At 38.7% G+C, this 23,671-nt stretch overlaps 2 long non-coding RNA genes across 3 annotated transcripts in view; one reads left to right on the top strand and one right to left on the bottom strand.

The window, feature by feature from the left end:
• The window catches only part of LOC143676572 (uncharacterized), a 43,739-nt gene that overhangs the window by 11,461 nt on the left and 8,607 nt on the right, over window positions 1-23,671 (top strand). The window contains exon 4 of one of the 2 annotated variants that reach the window (XR_013172189.1): window positions 6,386-6,737. The exons of the other annotated variant lie outside the window; for it this stretch is intronic. This is a non-coding gene — a long non-coding RNA (uncharacterized LOC143676572). The remainder of the gene's footprint in view (window positions 1-6,385; window positions 6,738-23,671) is intronic. 2 annotated transcript variants of the gene reach the window in all.
• On the bottom strand, window positions 717-12,513 carry LOC143676573 (uncharacterized). Its single transcript, XR_013172192.1, has 3 exons — window positions 12,365-12,513; window positions 11,108-11,153; window positions 717-1,034 (listed from the first exon to the last, which is right to left on the bottom strand). It is a non-coding gene; the product is annotated as an uncharacterized LOC143676573 (long non-coding RNA).

Raw genomic sequence — 23,671 nt, 5'->3', positions numbered from 1 at the left:
GAAGCCCCTTTTCTTTCTTTCTCACATCATAGTGCCAGAATTGCCAAGGTAACCTCATTTGGTCTCTTAAAAGCAAAAATTGTTCCTAGAAAATGCACTAATACAGTCAAACATCACACACAGAACCCAGACACACACACACACCCCACAGATGCATACAGAGACACACAGATACACAGATACACAAGAAGACACAAAGGCACACACATGCATCTATTACACATAATTACAGACACATGATACACAGAGAAAGACACAACCATATATGCACACACATGTAGACACATGTGCACAGGCACACACAGTGAACGAAAATCCCTATTCTATCTAGTTTAAGGGTATTTTTACAATATTAAACCCAAGGAAAACTTCCTAGTGTTCAGTCTGAGGCTGTCCCACAGTGCTGCCGTGATGAAGTCCCCGCTGTCACCTGTGCACCTATGCCTAGAGACAGTCTCCCCTGGCTCAGCAGCTTTTCAGTTGGATGTTCTTTTAGTGTTGGCTTTAGTTTTAAGCCCCTAAAAAGGACATCTAAGGAATATATTTTTAAACAAATTCCAGAGCCTATTATTGAAACACCTGTTCAGTTAGTGAGACCAATCCTGACATATGAGGGATTACGGGCTGGAGAAAGGACTGACAGTGCAATTTATTAGTTGCCTCAAGGCTCACTTTTGAGGAAACTAATCCCCCGTATTTCCTGTCGAATTATTTTTAATAAGATTAATAAAATTCTTTTCTTTACATTTACATAATGACACCAAATGCCACAGATTGATTTCTTACATGTCACCAGTTTGGAACAAAGTGGGAAGAGAGGATACAATAATTCATTTCTTTGTGTCTTTTTTCTGCATTTCCGCCTCCCAAAATCAAATACCTATGGCTGTGGGGTCCTTTAGCAGATAGCTGCCCGGTTCAGAAAAGCTCAGCACTTATGGGCTCTGTTGACATGATCCAAGGGGCTCCAAAGATGCTTTGCTAAGTACCTTAGTTTATCTTGGTCCTCCTCCCTATCGGTTGTCTCCACGACCCTGCAATAAGAAGAAAAGATCAAGGAGAGCCCTTGGGTGTCCTCACAATCCCTCCCTGCTCACTTTAAGTCCGTTAACAGAAAAAGCCCAGAAGCAGCCGGTTTTAGGTCAATAGTCTTTAAAACACAGATTCTATATACAGAAGGACTTTTTCCAGAGAGAGGGATAGATGATACCAAAAGCTTAAGAAAGGGAACATATGCCAAAAACCAAGGGAACACATCTGGCTTAATGATAGAACTCAACCCAAAGGAAATTATTTGAGCAGGCACACACACACACACACACATACACACACACACACACACACATATATTTACTTTTTTGGCATGGGCAGGCTCCGAGAATTGAACCTGGGTCTCCAGCTTGGCAGGCGAGAATTCTTGCTGTTGAGCCACCATTGTAACGCCTGAGCAGGCACGTATTTTCAAGTTCATGGACAATTTTCCACCTTTTCTATCCTACCTTGCTCCTATCTCTTTATACGTCATTTTTCTTTGTTTCATGAGACATAAACTGTGTGGTTGTTAAGTTATATCCAAATATAGATGGAAAGAATTAGGCTACAAAGATTGTAACTGGACTCAATATGTGGAACTCAGTTCCCAATGGGGAGAGGTCAGAACCCTAAATGATGTGCTGCTATTACACTTTGAATAGAGCATAGCTTTAGGTTGGAGAGATAAGGGGGATGACCTTGAGAATTCTCATTAAGCGGTAACATGCAAAGAAGTTAGAATCTTTGGAAGAGAAGAAAATTCTATTTTAAACAGAATAAATATTTGAATAAATGTTCAAATTCTATTTGTATACACCTGTTGCGGGGGTATAACAGTTTCCTCAAACTGAGGAAAATGGGGAGATGGAGAGAAAAAAGAAATGAATAAATAAAAAGTGTTGACAGTATAACAAAATAATTTGCAAATGGGGCTTTTCAAATACAGGGATTCCATTCAAAATTTGTTCATTCATTTGTTCAGTCAACTAAAATATTGAGTACTTATTGTGCCAGTGCAATGTTCCAAGAATTAGATATATAATAGGGAACAAAACAGATAAAGTACCTGCCTTCACGGAACTTATATTTCAATTGGAGAAAGAAACAATAAACATGTATGTGTATTTTAACAGAGTGTTAAATAGGATATATGATAAGAAGAAAAATAAAAACAAGGAATCTAAAGTGTGCTACTTTAGATAGGATGGTGTGTTCTCTGGAAAACCAAAGAACCCTGATTTGTAATGTTTGCCAATTTCCATGGTATAAACACTCACATTATAGCAAATTTCAGGCTATCAATGTAACATCACTGAATGCAGAGATGGGAAGAAATGCAATGGCCTCCCCTGAACTCATACAAGTACACCTCTGGTGGACAAGGAAAACTTTTTTGAGGAAGTGAGATTTGAGATGAAACTGGAGACCTGAATTATAAGAGAGTGTAAGCAATAAGGATCCATGAAAGAAGAGTACTCCAGAAAGAGTACTTCAGACAGACTAACAGCTGCAAAGGTCTGAGGAGGCCAGTGTATCTGGAAAAGAGTGAGTAAGGAGGAAAGATGGGCAGGGCCAAAATTACAGAGGGCTCTGCAGACCATCATGGGGACTTTGCTATTTCAGGGGTGATGGGAAGTATCTGCACACACATGAGATGAGACATGGCATGATCTGACTTATGTTCTAATAGGATCACTCAGGTTGCTTGTGGAGAACAGAATATGGTGGCGGGGGTAGACAAGAGAGGAAGCAAGGTGGTTAGAGATGGGGTCTGGAGTTCAGAAAAGAGGCCAGGGCGATAGAAACAGATGTGAGAATCATCAAAATTTTCATGATATTTAACACAACAATGTGAGATGAAATACATACAGGGTAAGTACAGCCAGAAAAGATACAAGAAGAGTCCTGAAGCCTGGGGCCTCTCAAAATTTAGAGTTTGGAAGACAAGAATAAAAGTTAGAAGAAGGCAGTCAAGTACAAACAAAATAAGAGGGGTATGGCTTCCCAGAAGCTAAGAGAAGAAAATGTTTTAAGGAGAGAATGGTCAGCTTTATCAAATGTTGTTCAAAAGTCAAGAAAGATGAAGGCTAAAAATTGACAATGGGATTTGCCAACATAAGGGACATCAGTTACCTTAACAAACAGTTTCAGTGGAGTAGAAGGCAGGGAAGGTGTTGGGACAAAGCTCATTGTGCCTAATTTTGAGAGAGAATGGGAGAAAATCCTTCCAAGTTTTGTTTCATAGAGATGAGATGTTGTGGGATATAGAGGGATGTGGAATCAAAGAGGATTTTTAAATGAAAATATTGGAGCATGATGGTATGCTGATTGTTACTGTCCAGTAGGGGAGGAAAAATTGATGATGCAGCAGAGAAGAGAGACAACTACAAGAGCAAATAGCAGGATAGGAAGGGATCCAGAGAACGAGTGGAAGTGTTGGTCTTAGACTGGAGCCCAAATGATCCATCCTGCATATTAGGAAGAAAGGTTAGAGCGTAATGGTAAAGATACAGTCCATCTGGAAGGTAGGTAGTGAGTAGGAAAGAACATTCTCTTTTGTTCGCTTCTGTTTTCTCAGTGAAATGAGAAGCCAGGTCATTAGCTGCAAATACAGAGTGGAGAAGAGTAGTTGAGGTTTGAGGGTGGCGAAAAAGTGTTAACTGGCTATAGGGGAGCCCAGAGGCAGGTGTATGAAGCCACTGCAGAGTGTGGCAGGGTTTCCTGGCAGTGCTGAGTGCCCACTTGAGATTTGCTATCATAAAAACTAAGTGAGACTAAGTCCCAGTCAGCACAGCTGGTGTTTCCTTCCAGTGAAATTTGGTTATTCTAATTTAGTTGTAGAATGTGAGAGAGGCTGGAATAAACAGGGGCTGAAGAAGGAGAGAGGGGCCATGGAATTGATGACCACATGGAGTATTTATGATAATGGTCTATGGAACCTAACGGCAGGGAGGAAAGTGAGGATGGGGCTACTTAACAGAAAATAGTGAGAGGTAACCATGGAGTCAAGGTCCCAGTGAGGCCAAAGAATTTCTGGAGTTGAGGATATTAGAAGGAGCAAGCTGGAAAATTAGGAAGAAGTGGTCAGAGGGTTGGATAGCTTGAGATTTTGAAAGCGGTGTACCCACAGGTAACAACAAATTAGTATTGGGGAGATTTTAAAAACTGTCCTCCCTGGACATCACCCCTGATAATTGAATTGGACTCTTAGAGGTGTGGGGCTCAGGTACTGGTATGTTTTCCCAGCTTTGAACATGATTCTTATACATACCCAGTGCTGAGAACCACTGCTTTAGGGAATTATTCTTCAATTGGTATGGGGCAACATTGAACATTAAGAATTTAAAAATCTCTTCTTTAAGTGATTTTTTTATAAACCAATATGTGAAAATCACCTGGAGGTCTTGTTGAAACACGGCCCTCTGGCCCCGGTACTAGAGCTTCAGTAGGTCTTGGGTAAGGTCCATGACTCTGCATCTCTAACTAGGTCCCAGGTGATCATAGATGTTCCTCGCCAGGCGCCACACTTTGAGAACTACTGTGCTAGACCAGAGTATTAACTCTGGGAGTAGATGGATGAGATGAGCAATGCTTCCTAAATTTTAATGCACGTATGAACCATCAGGGATTTGTTAGAAAGCAGGTTTTGATTTTGTAGGAAGGTGATGGGCCCTGAGATTCTGCATTTATAATAAGTTCCCATGAAGTTGATGTTGCTAGTCTCCAGACCACACTTTGTGTGGCTGGTTAGTAACTGGAGGGTAAGATCATCATAGGTAAACTAAGAAGTGAGAGCTTTCTATGAAAAAAGGCAACAGATATTTATTCAGACCCTACTCTATATGTCAAGCATTGTGGTATGCTCTGCCAGCAATTTTAATTTGAAAGAGCAGGAGCTTATTAAATATATTCTAGGCCTCACCAAGCATCCTTTTCTTGATTCTACAGATAACATGTTGGTATTACTGGAGATAGTTTTCAAACTTTTTCTGTGTAGGACTGCCATTTCCTCTGCAGAGGAGATTGGAGACTTGAAGCAGCCACCCTCATACTAGAAATTACTGGAGGTGTTGCATTTTGATTTTAAATATTACGCAAATTTTACTTGCTAATATATAATGTCTATTTAAATAGAAAAAAAATAGTTTCCTTTCCATTGTGAAGAAACATTCATGCCCAAAGATGGGCCATTCTTGTCCTCTGGTTAAGTGTTTCTCTAGGAATGTGTTCAGCCACTATAAAAATCACAGCTACAGTAAAACAAAAAAGCAAAAAACAAAAGCAAACCCCAATGTGGGTGATTTGGAGCCTTAATTACAAAATGGTTTGATATAAGAGCTCCAGACTCTGTGACTAAAGTTCAAATCCAGCTCCACAACTATCAGATCCGGCTAACGGAGAATTGCTGAACCTCCATAAACCCTTAGTTTACTGATCTGAATAGAGGAATCCCAATATTATTCTCATGAAGCTTATCAGATGTGGTATCTGTGTTCAACATAGCACTGTTTCATAGTATTGTTGCTTTTAGGGGTGGTAAGTGGACCTGGATTCAGGTCTTGCCCCAAGAGTAATGTTTTATAGATGTTGAGGAAAGTTAAATCTCTATTTTAGGATCTCAGCTTACTTTCCTGAAAACTGAAGGGAGAGACTGAAGCAGTGGTTCTCAAACTTCAGAATCATAGGGCTTTCCTGGTTCAGCAGGTCTAGGCTGAGGCCCGAGAATATGCATTTCTTACAAGTTCCCTGGAGGTGATGCCGAGGTTGATACCACAGTCTGGGGACCACATTTTGTGGACCATAGGCCTAAGTAATCCACTTTCTTTCCATGTTCTATTGCTATTTAGCACAGGGCCAAGAGCCTCTAATATTAAAGAATTAGAAAAATGAAAGCACTGTAGAGCTAAAAGGAGTCTTGGTGATTTACGCTCATCACCATGTTTTACTGAAGAGGTAGGAGGTGCAGAGAAGATCAATGAAGGGTCCAAGTTAATGCAGATCCAGCACCAATACCTGATTCGGTCTCCTTATTATTGTTTGGCCCAGCCTCTGCCTTCAATGCCAGCAACACCTGGACAGAAGTGCTTATTAATCTAGAACACTTCTGTTCAGTGTTGTCACCCAGCCAGAGGATGCAAACAAGAAAAGTAATAACCAATATTTATAGGGACTTTGTCATATGCAAGGCACACGGAAATAAATTACATCTCAGTGGCTATCTCTCATATGTGCCATTTGAAACTATTAACACTTTCCAAAACTTTCCAAAAACTTCTGAAAGTACTCCTAGAAGTCCCAGATTTTCTCACAAACAAGTTTGTGGCTTTGACAAGTTTCCTTTCTCCTGTTTCAGACCCCTTCAGTGTTATTGGCTGCTAAAGTCCTCTGCAGAGCATCAGCTGCTTATAACGTTATGAAGGCACCTTCCCATCACGGCTGGCCCCTAGACCTGAAACTCTGATGTGCTAGACATGCCACCACTGCAAGTACAGCCACAGCTCTGGGGCTGTGAAGGAGCCAAGTAGCTGCATGGTCTTTGGAGCCCTCTGTGCCAAAGTCTCACTGTGTTTCAGGCAGATAGCGGCAAACCAAAGAGGCACCTGCCCAAACCAAGAAAAGCTCCTATAGCCTCAGAAAGCAGCACCCAAGTGAAGATATGGCTGTCCAGTTATCTGATTCAAACAGAGTTTGAGTTTCTGAGCCAGGTGTAGATGAGGGGAAAAATGAAATGAGGTCTTCCTACTTTCTTTTAGTCCAACACCTATAATTACTCTTGTTTCAGTGGCTAAACATTTATAGGACCACATTTCTTAATTTAGTGTCAACAACCAGTTTAGAGGGAATTCTTCTAGGAATCTGGCATGAAAAGGAGAGTCAGTTTTTGATGGCCTTATGAATGTCTCTGTCTGTGATTTATAAATATGTTACCGAGAATCAAAGAATGTGGAATTAAGGGAGTGCTTGAAGAAGAACAATTTTTTATTTTAACTGAATTTTAGGTTTCAGCAAAGTTGAAAAAAAAATAGAACAGAGTTTCCTATGTGCCATCACCCAGGTTCCACTAACATTAGCATCTTATGTAACCATAGTACAATGATCAAAACCAGGAATTTAACCTTTGGGACAATACTGTAACAAAACTGCAACTCATTTGCATGTCATCAGTTTTCTCCTAATGGATCTTTTCTTCTCTGGTGTCCATAGTCTCCTTCCTTGCCTTTCATGACCTTGACACTATTTCAGAGAACCGATAATTTATTTTAGAATATCTTCTAATTTGAGTCTGTCTGATATGTCCTCATGTTACAACAAGGCTATACATTTTTGGCAAGAAAAGTATTGAAATGATGTTCTGTGCATCACATCAAGGAGTTGATGATGTCGACTTGTCTTGTTCCTGGTGATGTTAATCTTGATTACTTGGTTAGAGCGATGTCTGCCAGGCATCTTCATAAAGTCATGGACTTTCCCTTTGTAATTATCTTGGAGGAGATAAGGTGTGAGTATGCACATAGCCCTTTTGACCTCAAAATTTTATCCACAAGTTTTAGTATTCAATGTTGCCTCTTATCTCTAGCAATTACTCTGGTATTTGCCTAATGGTGATATTCTATTTTCATCTACATTTATTATTTGGGTTCTTTTTTTTTTGTAAGGAAGAATTTACTCAATTCTTTAACTCTATCAACATGAACTTGCAGATATTCATATTTCATTCTGTGGGTTAAAATCCAACGTCACCATGATATTATTCTAATCGTTCCCCTTCGGCCATAAGGATCTCCTCTGGGTTAGTGCCTGCATTGGGAAGCAATTTTTACCTGAAAATTGGCATTAATAGTATCACTTTTTAATTAAAGAGTACAGTTTTCTACAGCATAATAAACACTTGAGGAATTTTTAAAAATATGGTTCTCGTTCCAATCTACAGTGTTCTGATTTCAGTGAGTCTGGATTTGGAGCATATAATCCGCATTTTAACAAAATCTTTAACTGACTGTAATGCTTATGGGCCTGAACTACGTTTTATGAAACACCTTATCTTAGAGACAGTGTTTCGTGTATATTCCTCCTGCCTTTTGTAGGCATATTTCTTTTTCTTTCTATTTTTTAATAATATTTTTTATTGATGAAACTTAACATACAAACATACAAACATTCTTAAAATACAAACATTCCGTACATGGTGTACAATCAATGGCTTGCAATATCATCACATAGTTGTGTATTCATCACCATGATTTTTTTTTAACATTTGCATCACTCTAGAAAAAGAAAGAAAAAAAAATCACACATACCATATACCTTATCCCTCCCTCTCATTGACTGCTAATATTTCAATCTACTCAGCTTTTTTTTTAACCTTTTAACCCCTATTATTTGTTTATTTTTTATCCATATTTTTTACTCATTTGTCCAAACCTAGATAGAAGGAGCATCAGACATAGGGTTTTCACAATCACACAGTCACATTGCAAAAGCTATATCATTATACAATCATTTTTAAGAAACAAGACCACTGAAACACAGCTCTACAGTTTCGGGTACTTCCCTTTAGACACTCCAGTACACTAAAAAGGAGGTATCTATACAATATATAAGAATAACTCCCAGGATAACCTCTCAACTCTTCTTGATATCTCCTCAGCCAATGGTGTTTTATTTTTTCTCATTTCTCTCTCCCCTTTTTGGTGGAGAAGCTTTTCTCAATCTTTTGATGCCAGCTCCTGGCTCATCCTGGGATTTCTGTCCCACTTTGCCAGGGAGAGTTATACCACTGGGAGTCATGTCCTACATGGGGGCGGGGGCAGTGAGTTCACCTGCTGAGTTAGCTTAGAGAGACCACATCTGAGCAATAAAACAGGTTCTCTAAGTGTAACTCTTAGGCCTAATTTTAAGTAGGCTTAGCCTATCCTTTGAAGAAATAAATTCCACAGGGGTGAACCCCAAGATTGAGGGCTTGGCCTATTGATTTTGTTGTCCCCACTGCTTGCAAGAATATCAGGAATTCTCCAAATGGGGAAGTTGAATATTATGCTGTTTTTCCCCTTTCACCCTAGGGAACTTTGCAAATACTTCTTTATTCACTGCCCAAATCTCTCTGGGATTTATTGGGGCATCACACTAACCTGCAGGCTTATTTCTTAATTAAATTCTATCTATTAATGTACCTACTTACCCACCTATATGCACACACACACAACACAATTTGTACAAATAATTTGTTTTATTTCCTCAGTAATTTCATGAAAGTTTTCTATGATAATGAACACACTTCTACAGTACCTTTTCAATGGCTATAGCATTTCATGTGGCATAGTTTGTTAGATAATTTTCACTGCTATTCAAACTGTTCATATATGTGCGTATATTTATGCATACATATATATCATATATAAGTGATTATTTTTTAAAGTACATTTATAGATGTAAAAATGTCGAATCTGAAGTTATTCACATGATTAAGGCTTCGGAGACATATTTACAATTTGTCTCCTATTAACAGCATATGATGGCTTTTTTCTCCTCATTAAACATTTCACCAATGTTCAATGTGCTTCTTTATTTTTTGTAAAATCAGTAACAAAAATGGTCCTTGTTTCTATTTGACGTTCTTTCATGTTAGTGAAGTTGAACCTTTTAGTCTTTTTTTTTTTTTGCCACTTGTATTTCCTCTTATGGATTGTAAGGTTGAAACTATACTTCCTGATCAAGGAAGTTAAATGGCAAATATTTTAAGAGGATTGACTACATGACAAAATGAAGGATTGATTGAGTCATTGAGAGTTGGAGATTAGGATTGCATATCTATTAAGCTACTGAAAAATTATCACTTATAGAAGTTGCATCTTGTGTTTACTTCCAGCATAGCATTTTCCACATTGCCTTATGATTATAAGGCTATTTATTTGCCTGCCTCTCAAGTCATAAATAGTCCATCTCCTTGAGTGCAGGGCCTTTAACTTGCTTGATTTATAAATCCACCATGTCCATCTAGTAGAGTCTTTGGCACCTGGTTACATTCTCAGAACATGTTAGCTGGAAGAATAAGAGAATATCCTATTGATGCTGAAACATCTGGTATCATCCTTGTATTGAGAGGAGAATATTGTTATCTATATTGAGTCAATTTTGGAACTTACATAAGCATCTTCATTTTCTACTAAGCACTGTCATTTATCTTGTTGCTGAGGGCAATCATTGTGCTAGCTTGCTAACTTTTTCTGTTTTTATCATTTATGTCTCATCTATGTTGAAAAACTTTTGAAGTGGCTTAAATTAGTTAAGATAATCAAATAAAAAATTTAAACTACCATGGATCAGAAAAAAATGGTTATTGCTGTTGGCAATAACATTTGGTTCTAACGTTTTTGGAACCAAGACAGAAAGGTAAGTATGTTGAGTCATATAATTTTTATTGCCTCTAGAAGAAGCTCAGTGGTACACCTGGTACAGCAGTCAGGGTTCCCTAGGGAAACAGAATTAACAGGAGATATCTATAAATATGAGTCTCTATAAAAGTCTCATGCAACATGAGTCCAAACTCCTCAGGGGAGACTGTGAGTCAGCAACTGCAATGAAGATCTTTGAAGAATTCCCCAGGAGAGGCTGACCAGGTCCTTTAAAACATCTTCTGATTAAATTAAAACGTTAATCATTGCAGAAGGCATTCCCCTTAGACAAACATGGATGTCATTGGCCATAGATGAAGTACACATAATGATGATTTGAGTCCACAGCAACAGAACAACTGGGCACCATCACCTGGCCAAGTTGACAGCTGAACCTATCACATCTCGTGTGCTGGTTTGAAACTGTAGGTACCCCAGAAAAGCCACGTTCTTTAACACTGGTTCAGTATTGCTGGGTGACTTTTAATTAGGTGTTTTCATGGAGATGTTTCTCCACCATTCAAGGTGGAGTCTGTGACAGAGAAAGGAACCGGGGCCCAGGTAATCTTAAAGGGATATTAACTTGGCATCTACAGGTAAATGGATAGGCTTCCAGATACCTGTGCATCCCCTAAGTTTTTTACAATCCATGGCTAGTCTTTTGGGACAAGGGCTACACCTACCTCACATTTCCAAAAGAGTCTTTGGTGCACTCTCCTTGAGAACAACCTAACCAGGACAAAAGGAAAACCAAATCTCATTTTCATTTGGTTTAATGCAATATTTTCTGGATAATTAAAAAATTCTCTTTCTATAAGCTGAGAATTGGGAGGAGATATCATGGGATTGTTATGAGAAGAGGGGAGGGGAGTAAAAATGGGCCTGAGACTCTGGATCCATATTACCAAGAGCAGCCAATGCAAGGAGCAGATGGGCAGCCAGCCCTGGCTTTTCAGGTGGGTTCCTGCACTTTGAGTAATTCCAGGTCATAAATTGCAATTGCTTCCCTCCTTTTCTAATTTCAAAATCTCTCATTAAAAATTTACAGTGGGCAGTCATCCAGCTATTTATGACTGTGTCTAGACAACTGGAAAACAGCAGACAGTGGCAGAGTCGATTCAGGGGGGTTCCAGCTTGCCTTTGTGACCAGGTCAGATCAGTGCAGAGCTGATCAGATCAATTTAGTGGAAATCAGTTGTTAATGCCACTGGAGGAATTGATCTTGGCTGGGAGGGAAAGGGTTAATCATCTCCTCCAGGGGTGAGGGAAGGAGTGCTGGGCCACACTTGAACATCCATTTTTGTTGTTTTGTTTTCAAGCATGTGTCAACAGAAATCACTAACTAAATAAGACAAGGTCTGCTGAAAGTTTCTTGTGAAAATAAAGTGACAACCCCATTGTTTTTAGATAATATACCGTATTTACTTCTGCGCCAGTGAAAACAGGTGTCTGCTATCTTTGGGAGGGATTATTAGTTAACATTCATAGGCTGTTCACACATTATCTCTGTTTTATTGAAATGTTGCAACAAATAAACTAAAGGATGCCAGGACACCTGAGGGGAAGGATGGGCAGTGGTGAATATCGTGGCTACTAAAGAATTCTGACTTTCAGAAATAGAAGCCCACGGTAAAAAATATCTTGTAATCTATACGTGCAGAGTTGGGCTGCAGCAATGATGGAATGCATGGTTTGGTGCCCAGATGTTTCCTATTGCAGTGTGTGCATTTGTTTGTTCCTGGGATAATGACCTATGTATAATTCTTAATGATGTGGCAAATTGGATGATTGTGCAAGCACAGGACATTCTCAGTCTGTCTGAAGAAAGATCATGGGATTATAGAATTTAAAAATTGTGGACTTTCAGAATTTAGGAATATTAATTGCTTACTATATTTGTTTGGAGCTTCATAGTTGAGAAGGCACTTCTATGTACTTACTGCTTAGGCCAAGTATGAACTCCTGACCACAGCTGGGCTGGTCAAAGTCACTCTTCCACAAGTTTTGAATTAGAACTGAAAGAACTGGTTCATCTTTGCTGATATCTGGAACTGAAGATATATAAATTCAGGATGAGTGCTGGTTTGAAACTGTTATGTACCCCCAGAATAGTCATGCTCTTTCAATCCTATAGTCCTGTGGGCTCAGGCTCGTTATGCATGGCATCTTTTGATTAGGTTGCTTCTGTGGAACTGTGATCCACCCAACTGTGAGCAAGATTTTTGATTAGATTATTTCCATGGAGTTGTGGCCCCACCCATTCAAGCTTCATCTTAATTGGTTTACTGGAGTCCTTAAAGGAACTCGAAGAGAAAAAAGTTGAAGCTGATACAGAGAGCAGACACAGACACAGACATTTGGAGATGCAGAAAGAAAATGCCCCAGATGTCAGAAAGACCCACAGAAGCTGAGAAAGCTATTTTTAAGCCAACCCAGGAGGGCCAGTATATGTCACCATATGCCTTACCAGGTGGAGAGGAAACCAGATGGTACCTTTCCTCCAAGAGAATGTCTTCTTTTTGGTGCCTTCCTTAATTTGGACATTTCCATGGCCTTAGAATTGTAACTTGTACCTTAATAAATCCCTTTTATGAAGCCAATCCATTTCTGGCATATTGCATTCTGGCATCATTAGCAAACCAAAATAGATTTTGGTACCAGAAAAGCAAGGTGCTGTGATTTGCAAATACCAAAAATGCTGGAGCAGCTTTATAAATGGATAAGGAGAAGGTTCTTGAAGAATTGTGATATGCTTGATAGAAAAGGCCTGAATTGGTTTAAAGAGAAATATAGACACTAATGATTCTTCTCATGAGGGCTTAGCTGGAAATAGAAAACTGGAAGAAAGGCAATCTTTGCTTTCAAGTGGCAGAGAATTTGGCAAAATTGAGCCTTGGTGTTGAACGGAAGACAGAATTTGAAGGTGATGAGCTTAGATAACTGGCTAAGGAAATTTTCAAATTAAATGTAGTCTGTCTTCTTCTTGCCAGGTAAATGCAACAAGAAAGGGATACTCTCAGACCTGAACTCTTGGGTACAAAGAAATCAGAAATGTAATAATTTGGAAAATTAGACCCCAGAAAATATTGCCGATGTTTGGATTAAACCAAACATTGAAGCAGTCAGCCATTTCAGAAAAAGCCAGGATTGGAGATTGAGTTTTCCAGAAAGGATCTGTGTAAGGTCTTATTGTCTGATGGCCTTGATCTCTGTATTCTGCATGCTAAACCAATAATTTTTAAATGAGATTTGTATAAATGGAACCACTGCTGATCTGGACTAAAAGGGATATAAAAGGGACAGATTAAAGGAAAATGACTTCAGAGGCAGAATGATGAAATCTAAAGTCTGGAGCCAAGAAATCTTGGGCCAGGAGAATGGATCCATTTATGCATGTGGGATGGGTGCATTTGCCCAAGAAGCAGGGGGTTGGCCTTCTACTACATTGTTTGGGAAGAGTATTGCCTCCTCAGGCCTCAGAGAGGGTGGGACACATTCCCTGAGGACTAGGGGGAGCCTGGTGACCAACCCATTGTCTTGAAGGGGGTAAGCATGTGCCCAGAAGTGACAGAAAGTCTGGGTGCTGCCCTGATACTTGAAGAGGGTGGAACTGAGAAAAAGGTGATCTCCTCAATTTCTCCAATGTTGCACACTCATCCCAGTATTTGGAGAGAACAGGACCACTGTGTAAGCCTTTGGAAATGTTGGGACTACCGCTCTCTCAAGGCCCAAAGATAAATGACTCTCAGACTTTAAAATCTAATAGAGTTTGCCTACAGGTTTTAGGAACTCTTTGGGACCTTTAACGCTGTTATCCTTCCAATCTCACCCAATATAAATGGGAATGTTTACCCTATGACAGTTCTAGTCCTTCCTTTGTATACTGGCAGTGGATAACTTTTAAGTTTCACAGGTCCCCAGACAGAAGAGAATTTTGTCTTAGAATAGACCATGCCAGTAACTGACTTTCATGAGCTTTGGTAATGTTTCTGAATTTGCATTGTGTATATATTGTACTGAAATGGATTAAGGTTTTTGTGATATTGTGATGGAATGAATGTATTTTGTATATGGAAAGACCATGTATTTTTGGGGTCCAGAGGGTGGAATGGGCTAGTTGGCAACTGCTATGGTCCCCAGAAAATACGTGTTCTTTCAATCCTGATCCATCCAGTCTTGTGGGTACAGGCTTATTGTGGGCAGGATCTTTTGGTTAGCTTGTTTCTGTGGAGGTATTGGATGGGACCTTCTGATTAGATTACTTCTCTGGAGTTGTAACGCCACTCATTCAGAGAGGGTCTTTTTTTTTTTTTTTTTTTTTTGCAGGGACAGGCTTTGGGAATCGAACCTTGATCTCTGACATGGCAGGCAAGAATTCTGCCACTGAGCCACTGTGGACTGTCCCAGAGAAGGCCTTAATTAGTTTATCGAAGTCCTTAAAGGGGTTCATAGAGAGAGGAAGAGCTCAGAGCTGATTCAGAGAGCAGATGACTAGAGATGGACATTTGGAGATGCAGTAGGAAAGTCCCCTGGCAGAAGTCAGAAGGACCTATAGTAGCTAAGAGAGTAATTTCAAAACCAACCCAGGAGATTAGGGCCAGCAGCTATTGCCATGTGTTTTCCCATATGTAGAAGAACACAGATGCTACCTTTTCTCCAAGAAGGTATCCTTAATTTGAGCATTTTCATGGCCTTGGAATTGTAACTTGCACTTTAATAAATCCCCTTTATGAAAGCCAATCCATTTCTGATACATTGCACTCTGGCAGTATTAGCAAACCAAAATAAGAGCTATGAGAAAGTAGTAAACAGATGGCCCCTGTGAAATCTGCTTGGCTATTTGGAGGAGTGAATTAGAGATGCAGAGAGTAGCAGAGAAGGAGAATGGGGGAGGAGGGTGTGGAAGAAAGCAAGAGCAGGAGAGATGGGAGACAGGGAAGCTGAGACCAAGAGTAAAAACTTTAGTTCCTGAAAGACACAGAGCAAGTTCCCACTAGCTCAACCATCTCCATGGGTTGGTGGAAGCAGTTCACAGAGCAGCAGAAGGAATACTGTTGTGAGCTCTGGAAATCCCAGGAGGTTTTACATGTCAGACTCTGGTCTAATATTTATCTCATTAAATATTAGTGAATATTATCTTCTGGAACATTTTTAAAGCTCTGATCCTTGTAGTCTAACCATGGAAGTGTTTCTCAGTGTAAAGAACACCACTCAGTCAGTGAAAAACTTTCAAAACAACTAAACACTTTCCCGGAATGGTTTCTTTGTTGTTCCTCTCTCTAGTGCTCCCACACTCCTCAAAGGCTCCCATGACTTTCTCCGATCACCCACTTCCAGAAAAACTTCCTTTGTCTTTCCCTTACAGCCTCTTTAGGTCCCGCACCATATGTTTTTAAATTATGAATTCAAGAAACTTCTAGAAGGACAAGAGAGAGCACGAGTGAGAGAAAGTTTAGGTAAAATCTGCAGTAGTAAGCCAGGAAATATAATATCTGTGAATACACTATTTTTAAAAATTTTCAACCTTGCAGACCTATAGTAGTGTTTTAGTTTCCTCACCGCTAAAACACATATCATAAAATGGGTTGGTTTAAACAACAGACATTTATTGGCTTATAGTTTGAGACTAGGAAAAGTACAAATTAAAGGTGTCAGCAAGACCATCTTTCTCTCCAAAGACTGTGGCATTTTGGGGCTGGCTCCTGGCAATCCTTGGTCCTTGGCTATTTTCTCTCATATGGTAATGCACGTGGTTGTATCTTCTACTTTCTCTTCCAGGTTCCATTAGCTTCTGACATCTGGCTGCTCCCCATGGCTTCTCCTCTTGGGTCCAATTTATTTAGCTTATGAGGACTTCAGCCATATTGGACTAAGGCCCATCCTCATTCAGTTTGGCTGCACCTTAACTAGTAACATCTCCAAAAGTCTTAATTACAAATGGACTCACATCCACAGGACCAAGGTTTGGGACATACCTTTTGCAGGGACATGATTTAATCCCCAACCAATAATATGTGGAAAGACCATAGCATCCTAGAATTTTGGAGCTGAGAAGGATTTTTTAAATTATTAAATGTAGAAAACAGTTCTACAAATGAGGACACTTAATTCTAGATTGGAGAAGCACCTTAATCAAGATACTTTCAGGTAATAGCACTCTGATAAAATGAGTACATTGAAAGGTCAAACTCTTGAACTTCCCATATGATTGCATAGTGCTAGAACTAGAGGGAGCTGAGAGATAATTGCATTAGCATCCTTGCTTTGTGGGTGAATGCACTGAAGAGTTAGGAGAGTCGAGTGATGTACCCAAGGTCACAGATCTAATCAGCACTAGAGCTGAAACTTGAATCTGGTTCTAAGTACTTTGACCACTGTCTTTATCCCTATACACCAGTAGCTTCCAAATTGTATGTGTGTGTGTGTGTGTTTTACTTTAAGGATTGGAATAATTTGTTTAAACAAATTAATGTAAGGAACACTAATTGGTAAAACTATAATCTATGTGAATGAAGCAGTGATTGGCAGCCCCCAACTCTACCCCCACCTCTTATCTGTTTACCCCTATTCTATATCCATCTCTACAACACAGGATTTGGGAAATTCGGACTTCAAAAGGAAAATGTGTCAAAGAGAAAATGCATTTTATGCGAATTTTACACCATAATTTATATATTTATGTGTTTCTACAAATCATCATAGAATGAGGCAAGTAGGGAATGGATGAAAAGGAAGAGGATATAAAAACTATTTGCAATCTACCCTAGGTAACTTATTAAACATCATTCTTTATTCATCCTCTGAAGAGGAAGAAGTATATGGATTTGGCTTTACCTTTTAGACTGAGGATCCATCACTAATCAATAAATGTTTGGACGAGAACACTGGCTGTCATTACTCCCCAACATACCAGCCAGACAGAAAACATTTTGCTAATTCCCAAAATGCTTATTAATCCTCCCACCATTTTTTTATAGTAGGGGAATCTGCGGACTTCATTAAGAAACTAATATTTCTTCTTTGCATTCACATATTCTTTTCTCATAAAGTCATAACAGCAACACTAAAAAAAGAATTTCCTGCACAAGTTAGATGATTAAAGAACACAGATTGAAGTAATAAGAACCAGAATAAGAATTAACTGGGGAATTTAACCATCTAATCCAAGCTAGTGCTAACTTTTAAAGAATGGAATTAAAATGAAGAATAAGGGGATGACATTTCTTTTACGACTGGTTAGTGGAAGAGTTCCAAAGCTGGCTTCCCCTTATTCATCTCCATCTGTCAAAAATTATACCAAAGGCCTCATCTAATAATGTTCTTAACCACTTTGAATTTGAAATGTCACAAAATAGGAAAGAGAGATTTTTGTACAATTGTTTTCATATTTGTCCTTGTGCAGTAAAAACAATGAATCTAAATAATAACTATTAAAAAATCTGAAAGATTTTAAAAGCCTTCATACACATATTTTCTGTGAATAGGAATTTGATTTCTGATTGATTTAATATAAAAGGTGAACACAAAACTTAAGAAATATTTTTAAAGTATCACTGGAAGTGTTAAAAGAGTAATTAAAAATAAATAAAAATAGTTTAAATTTAAACATGGAAAGAAATGGCCCTAGTGCAGGACTTTATAAGGAATGTAGGATATCTTTTCAATAATTTGGTCATGCTTAATGTTTTAAGGCTTTAAAGATTTTACATAGAAACCAGTGTACCTGAAGCTCAAACTAAAAAACAAACACATAACCCTGCCGTATAATTTGAGTTCTGATACATTAACTGCATTAAAATAGTCTATGAAAAGAAGAAAGCTAATCTCACCCTCCTTTCAAAGTTCCTAAGTATTCTGGTTATATGCTTTATAGAAATTCTTGGACAAAAAGATTTCTGTGTAAGAAATTTCAGAAGCAAATGATAAAACCACATTATGATCAGGAATGGCGTAATTAAAATTAATACACTGTATCAAAGTCACCCAAGAGGTCTTTTATTTCAATATCTGCTTTTATAATTTCAAATAATTGCAAACTGAAGTAATAAATGTATTCATATCCAAATTTATTTGGCATGACTCAAAACTTAGAATGGAAATGAGAAGGGTTTGCAAATAACCAGTGTGATTATCTTCACCCTATCATGGATAATTTTCATTCAGTTTGATCAGGACAGCTAATCGTGTACCTGGGCAAAAGAACTATGGGTAAAAAATATTGCTATTATATCTTAATATGATAAACCAGCTACATTTTTATATGTAATCTGAGCATTTTGTAAAAGAGGGGAAAGTGTTCAGGAAAGGAGTTTAAAAATTCACGTGTTGTGGAATGAGTTCAAATGTGGAATGAGAAAACTGTTTATGTTTAACTGTGTAGTCTTAACCAACTCAACTACTTAGGGCTTAATTTTCTTGTCTGTAACATGAGGATATTGTACCAAAGAAAGTCGTATAGATATTTCAGAGACAGTTTATTTACAATGACTACTATAATGCTTGTTAAAAATGTTTCAAAATAACAAACAAGAAATGGGAAGTATTTACCAGTGAGAAACTTAGCAACAACATAAAGGACTTCAGATGGCATATGCTGCATATATACTAAAAATAAAAATATGGCTTAATTCCCATATTTGAGAAAATGAAAGTGGAGATACGACTATAAACCAGAGCGGGCGATACAAAACGTTTGAAAGGCACAACTTAAAAAAACACAAAGCATTTTTTCTTAGCACATTTATATATTATATTAAATGCAAATTTTTACTGGAAAAAATAAAAACAATTTTAACTTGTATCAATTTTGGGGTTCTAAAGAATAAATTATTTATTTTTCTCTTCTGATTTAGACTGTTCATATAATTATGAGTTGAGTTGCATAAATAAATTGTCCATCTGTTATGTGTATCAGATTAAAAATATAGTACAATCTTATGATGTTATAATATAATTTATTCCTCTGTGTTTACACATTCTTCCATTAATTCCCCCCTTCTTTGCACTCAGAAGTATTTTTATTGCAGAGATTATTTTTTGCTCCAGTTTCCCAAAGGTTCATCAGTATAAACTGCCCAGCTCAAGGAGAATATTTCAGTTTGCTAAGGCTGTTAGAATGCAATATACTCGAAATGGTTTGGCTTTTTCAAAGGGGATTTATTAGGTTAAAAATGTACAGTTCTAAGGTTATAAAACTGTTTAAACAAGGCATCAGCAAGAGGATACCTTTACTGAAGGAAAGCTGATGGCTTCTGGGGTTCCTCTATCACATGGGAAGGAACATGGTGACATCTACTGTCCCTTCTTTCCTGGGTTGGTTTCAAAATGGTTCTCTCAGCTCCTGCGGCTCTTTCTGGTTTCTTCTGGGGCATTTTCTTTCTGAGCTGTCTTTTTGGGGTGTTTTCTTTTTGAGCTCTCTCTCTCTCTCTCTCTCTCTCTCTCTCTCTCTCTGTGAGCCCTCTTAAAGAACTTCAGTACAGGATTAAGACCCACCAAAATCTGTTTTAGTTTACTAAAGTAGCTAGAATGCAATATACAATAAATGAATTGGCTTTTATTTGTTAAGTTACAAGTTTAGAGTTCTAAAGCTTTAAAAATGTCCAAACTAAGGCATCCAGATAAAAATGCCTTAACTCTGAAGAAAGTCCGAATGGCATTCAGGATTTCTTTGTCAACTGGGAAGGCACATGGCTGGTGTCTGTTGCTCCTCATTTCTGGTTCCATTGCTTCTAGCTTCTGATTCCAGTGGCTTCCTCTCTAAGCATCTATTGGCTGTCATTTAGCTGCTCTGGGGCAAAATTGAGTTTCATCTCTTAGCTTAGCTTCTCTCAGGGCCAGAGATTTCTTCTCTTCAAGCATCTGTGTCCTGACTTCATATGGCTCTGAGGTTTGGAGATGCAGAGGAAAATGCTGGAAGGACTCATAGGATCTGTGAGAGCTGTTTAAAACCAGAAGCCAGGAGAGGAGTCCAGCAGACATTGCCATGTGCCTTCTCATGAAATGTCAAGCAAGCCAGAACTCAGACTTTTGCCCTGTAGAAGCTAAGTGAGGGGCCACAGATGCTTGGAGAGGAAGTCACTGGAATCAGAAGCACAAAGCAATGAACTGGGGGTTGAAGGACCTCAGATGCCAGCTATATGCCTTCCCGGCTAACAGAGAAATCCTGGACGCCATTTGGCCTTTCTTCAAAGTCAAGGTATCTTTTCCTGAATGCCTTAGTTTGGACATTTTTAAGGCCTTAGAACTGTAAATTTATAAGGTAATAAATCCCTTTATAAAAGCCATTCCATTTCTGGTATATTGCATTCCAGCAGCATTAGCAAACTAAAACAGCTTTTGATTTTACACAGCCACAGCGAGCATTATCAGGCTTTTCTATAAAAATATAATCTATACCTGTACTTCCTTCATGTTCTGCATCTCAGCAAAGAGCATCATCATCTATGGAACCACTCACTCTAGGACTTTCTTTGACATCTTTCTCTCTCCCACTCCCCTACTCTCTTGCCCTAGAGGTCATCAATTACCAACTCCTATGGTTCTGCTCCAAATATTTCTTGATCCAATAATTTAGTTCCACATCTACCACCAGCTCCCAAATTTCCATTGTCTCTTAAATGAACACTGTAGAAGCCTTTGTACTAATCTCCCTAAATCTACACCAATTCCCCTGCAAGCCATTCTCCACGTAAAAGCCAGAATTACTTAAACTGCAAAACTGTTTACATCTTCCCCCAGCTTGAAACACATCCCTTACTCAGGATCAATGAGCCTGAGATGCTCAACATGGTCAACATCTTCTCTACTTTACAGCAACCTCTGGCTGCTCTTCCTGATGTTCACAGTGCTGCATCCCTGCTGGCCTCTTCCTGCCACCTGGATGGTTCCCCCTCCCATCCTTCCCACATCAGGGAATTCATGCTGACAGTTGCTTCTTCTGCCTTGAATGTTCATTTTCCAGTTCTTTGCATAGCTGACTTCTGGTCACCTTTCAGGTCCCAGCTAAAGTATTAGTTTCTCATGGAAGGATTCCTTAATCCCCTTGTCTGAATTAGATTTTATTGCTAAGGGCACTCAAGGAACCCTTTACTTCCTCGTAGCACTCACCATGATTCTCCATATAAAAGAATTTGCAGATTCCTTTTTTTTCACTGCCTATCACATCTATTAGGCATCATTCTTCATATAAACAGAGAACATCTCAGTCCTACTCATCACTAGACAATGCCAAAAGAATACTTAATAAATGAATGACTGTTTTTTGAAGGAATGATTCCAACTAAGCCCACATCATGCATAGTAAACATGGGCATTTGGGAATAAAATAAATATAAATTATATTTTTTCATCTAAGAATCCTTCTCTATATTTCACCAGAGTCTTTTGTATAACTATGCCCATTCTTTCTCTTTTCTATAATTTTATTTCCTTTTGGCTTCAGGTAATACAATAGGATATTGTTTTTACTTCTGGTTTTAAAAAAAAATTCCATTGCTTTATGTATTTGTTATGACAACCACTAAAAATTGTGACTATTATTTAAAAAATTAGGCATGTTTTATTTCTTTTTCTATGCAATTACTTTTCATGAATTTTATTCACAACTCACATGTATTGAGGACTTGCTATATACCAGTCACTGTGCCAAGCACTTTATAGTAATTTATTCCACCCAGCTATCCCATAAGGAGGGAACCCATTTCATAGATAAAAGAAAGGAGACTTAGAGAAGTTAAAAAACTGTTAAAGGCCATATAACTGTTGTGCCAATTTGAAAATATTATGTACCTCAGAAAAGCCATGTTTTAATCCTGATCCAATCTTCTTATGGGGGCAGCCATTTCTTTTAATCCTGATTCAGTACTAAAGGTTGGAAACTTGATTAGATTATTTCCTCAATGTGACATACTTAATTGTGGGTTTGACCTTTGATTAGAAGGAGGTGTGACTCCACACATTCCAGTTGGGCATTGATTAGTTTACAGGAATCCTTTAAAAGAGGAAACATTATGGAGAGAACCAGAAACAACAGAAATGACAGAGCAGACAGAAACTTCAGAGCAGATCTGACACAGATGCTTTTACTTAGAGAATAGAGACATGGATGTTAGGAGGTGCTTGGAGCCCAGAAAGTATCACATGAGATGTTAAGCAAGAAAAAACCTGGACAGAACCAAGGGAAGCCAAGAGAGGAACCCCCACAGGAACAATGGTTGAAAGCAATGGAGCCCAGGAGCAAGGGACTAGCAGATTCCAGCCATGTGCCTTCCCAGTTGAAAGAGGTGTTCCTGAGCCATTGACTTTCTTTGAATTAAAGTATCTGTCCCTGGATGCCTTTGTTTGGACATTTTTATAGGCTTAGAACTGTAAACTTGTAACTTATTGAATTCCCCTTTTGAAGGACTGTTCAAGTTCTGGTATTTTGCAGTATGGCAACTATTTTTCATAACTGGCCCTTACACCTGGACATCTCCATCTTCAGCCCAAGACCTTAACTGCTCTGCTTTACTTAAAGTGATACTTAATATATTCATCTAATTATGAAGTTAATCTCTTCGATGTTTCTTTTTTAAAAATATCTTTGGGTATTGTTAGAAGCCTGCAGATAAGGGAGTGGTTTCAAATTATAGAAAATAGTTCCAGATCTAAAATGCAAGGGTAATGATAATAGTAGATATTCTTCATAGTGGTCTTCAAGTGTCCTGCAAACTATGTTGAGGGCTTCCTGTTATCTCCTTTAATCCTCATAAAAGAGACCTTCTAGGTCCTGTCATCCCCTCTTCCTTTTTTTTTTTTTTTGGCATGGGCAGGCTCTAGGAATAGAACCCTGGTCTCTGGCATGGCAGGCGAGGATTCTGCCACCAAGCCACCATCACACCACTCTGTCATCCCTTTTTAAGAATGAAGGAGATAAGGTATATTAAAGTTTGTTAAGCTTCAAGGTTCCCCAGCTACTTAAAGGCACAGACTGAAATTACAATCCATGTCCTTCTGATTTCCTTCTTGAGGTCAAACTCCTAACTGGTCTGTACTCCCCCAACCCTGCCATTGAACTGATGGCCCCATCCAGCTATGGCTACTTCCAAGATCCTAGATGGGGCTCTAGGGCCAGGTGTTTTCTCAGGAGCATTGCTAAGCGAATGACATCATGCAGGTGGACATACAGGGGCCAGGTGTACTCTCCATTAGTGAAACATTTCACAGGGATCCTCTCAATGTGTTCATGCAGATCATCCCTGCTCTCTGTA

Source organism: Tamandua tetradactyla, chromosome 3, assembly GCF_023851605.1.
Source record: "Tamandua tetradactyla isolate mTamTet1 chromosome 3, mTamTet1.pri, whole genome shotgun sequence".
NCBI classification, from domain to species: Eukaryota; Metazoa; Chordata; class Mammalia; order Pilosa; family Myrmecophagidae; genus Tamandua; species Tamandua tetradactyla.
This window is presented reverse-complemented; position numbering and strand designations above follow the sequence as displayed.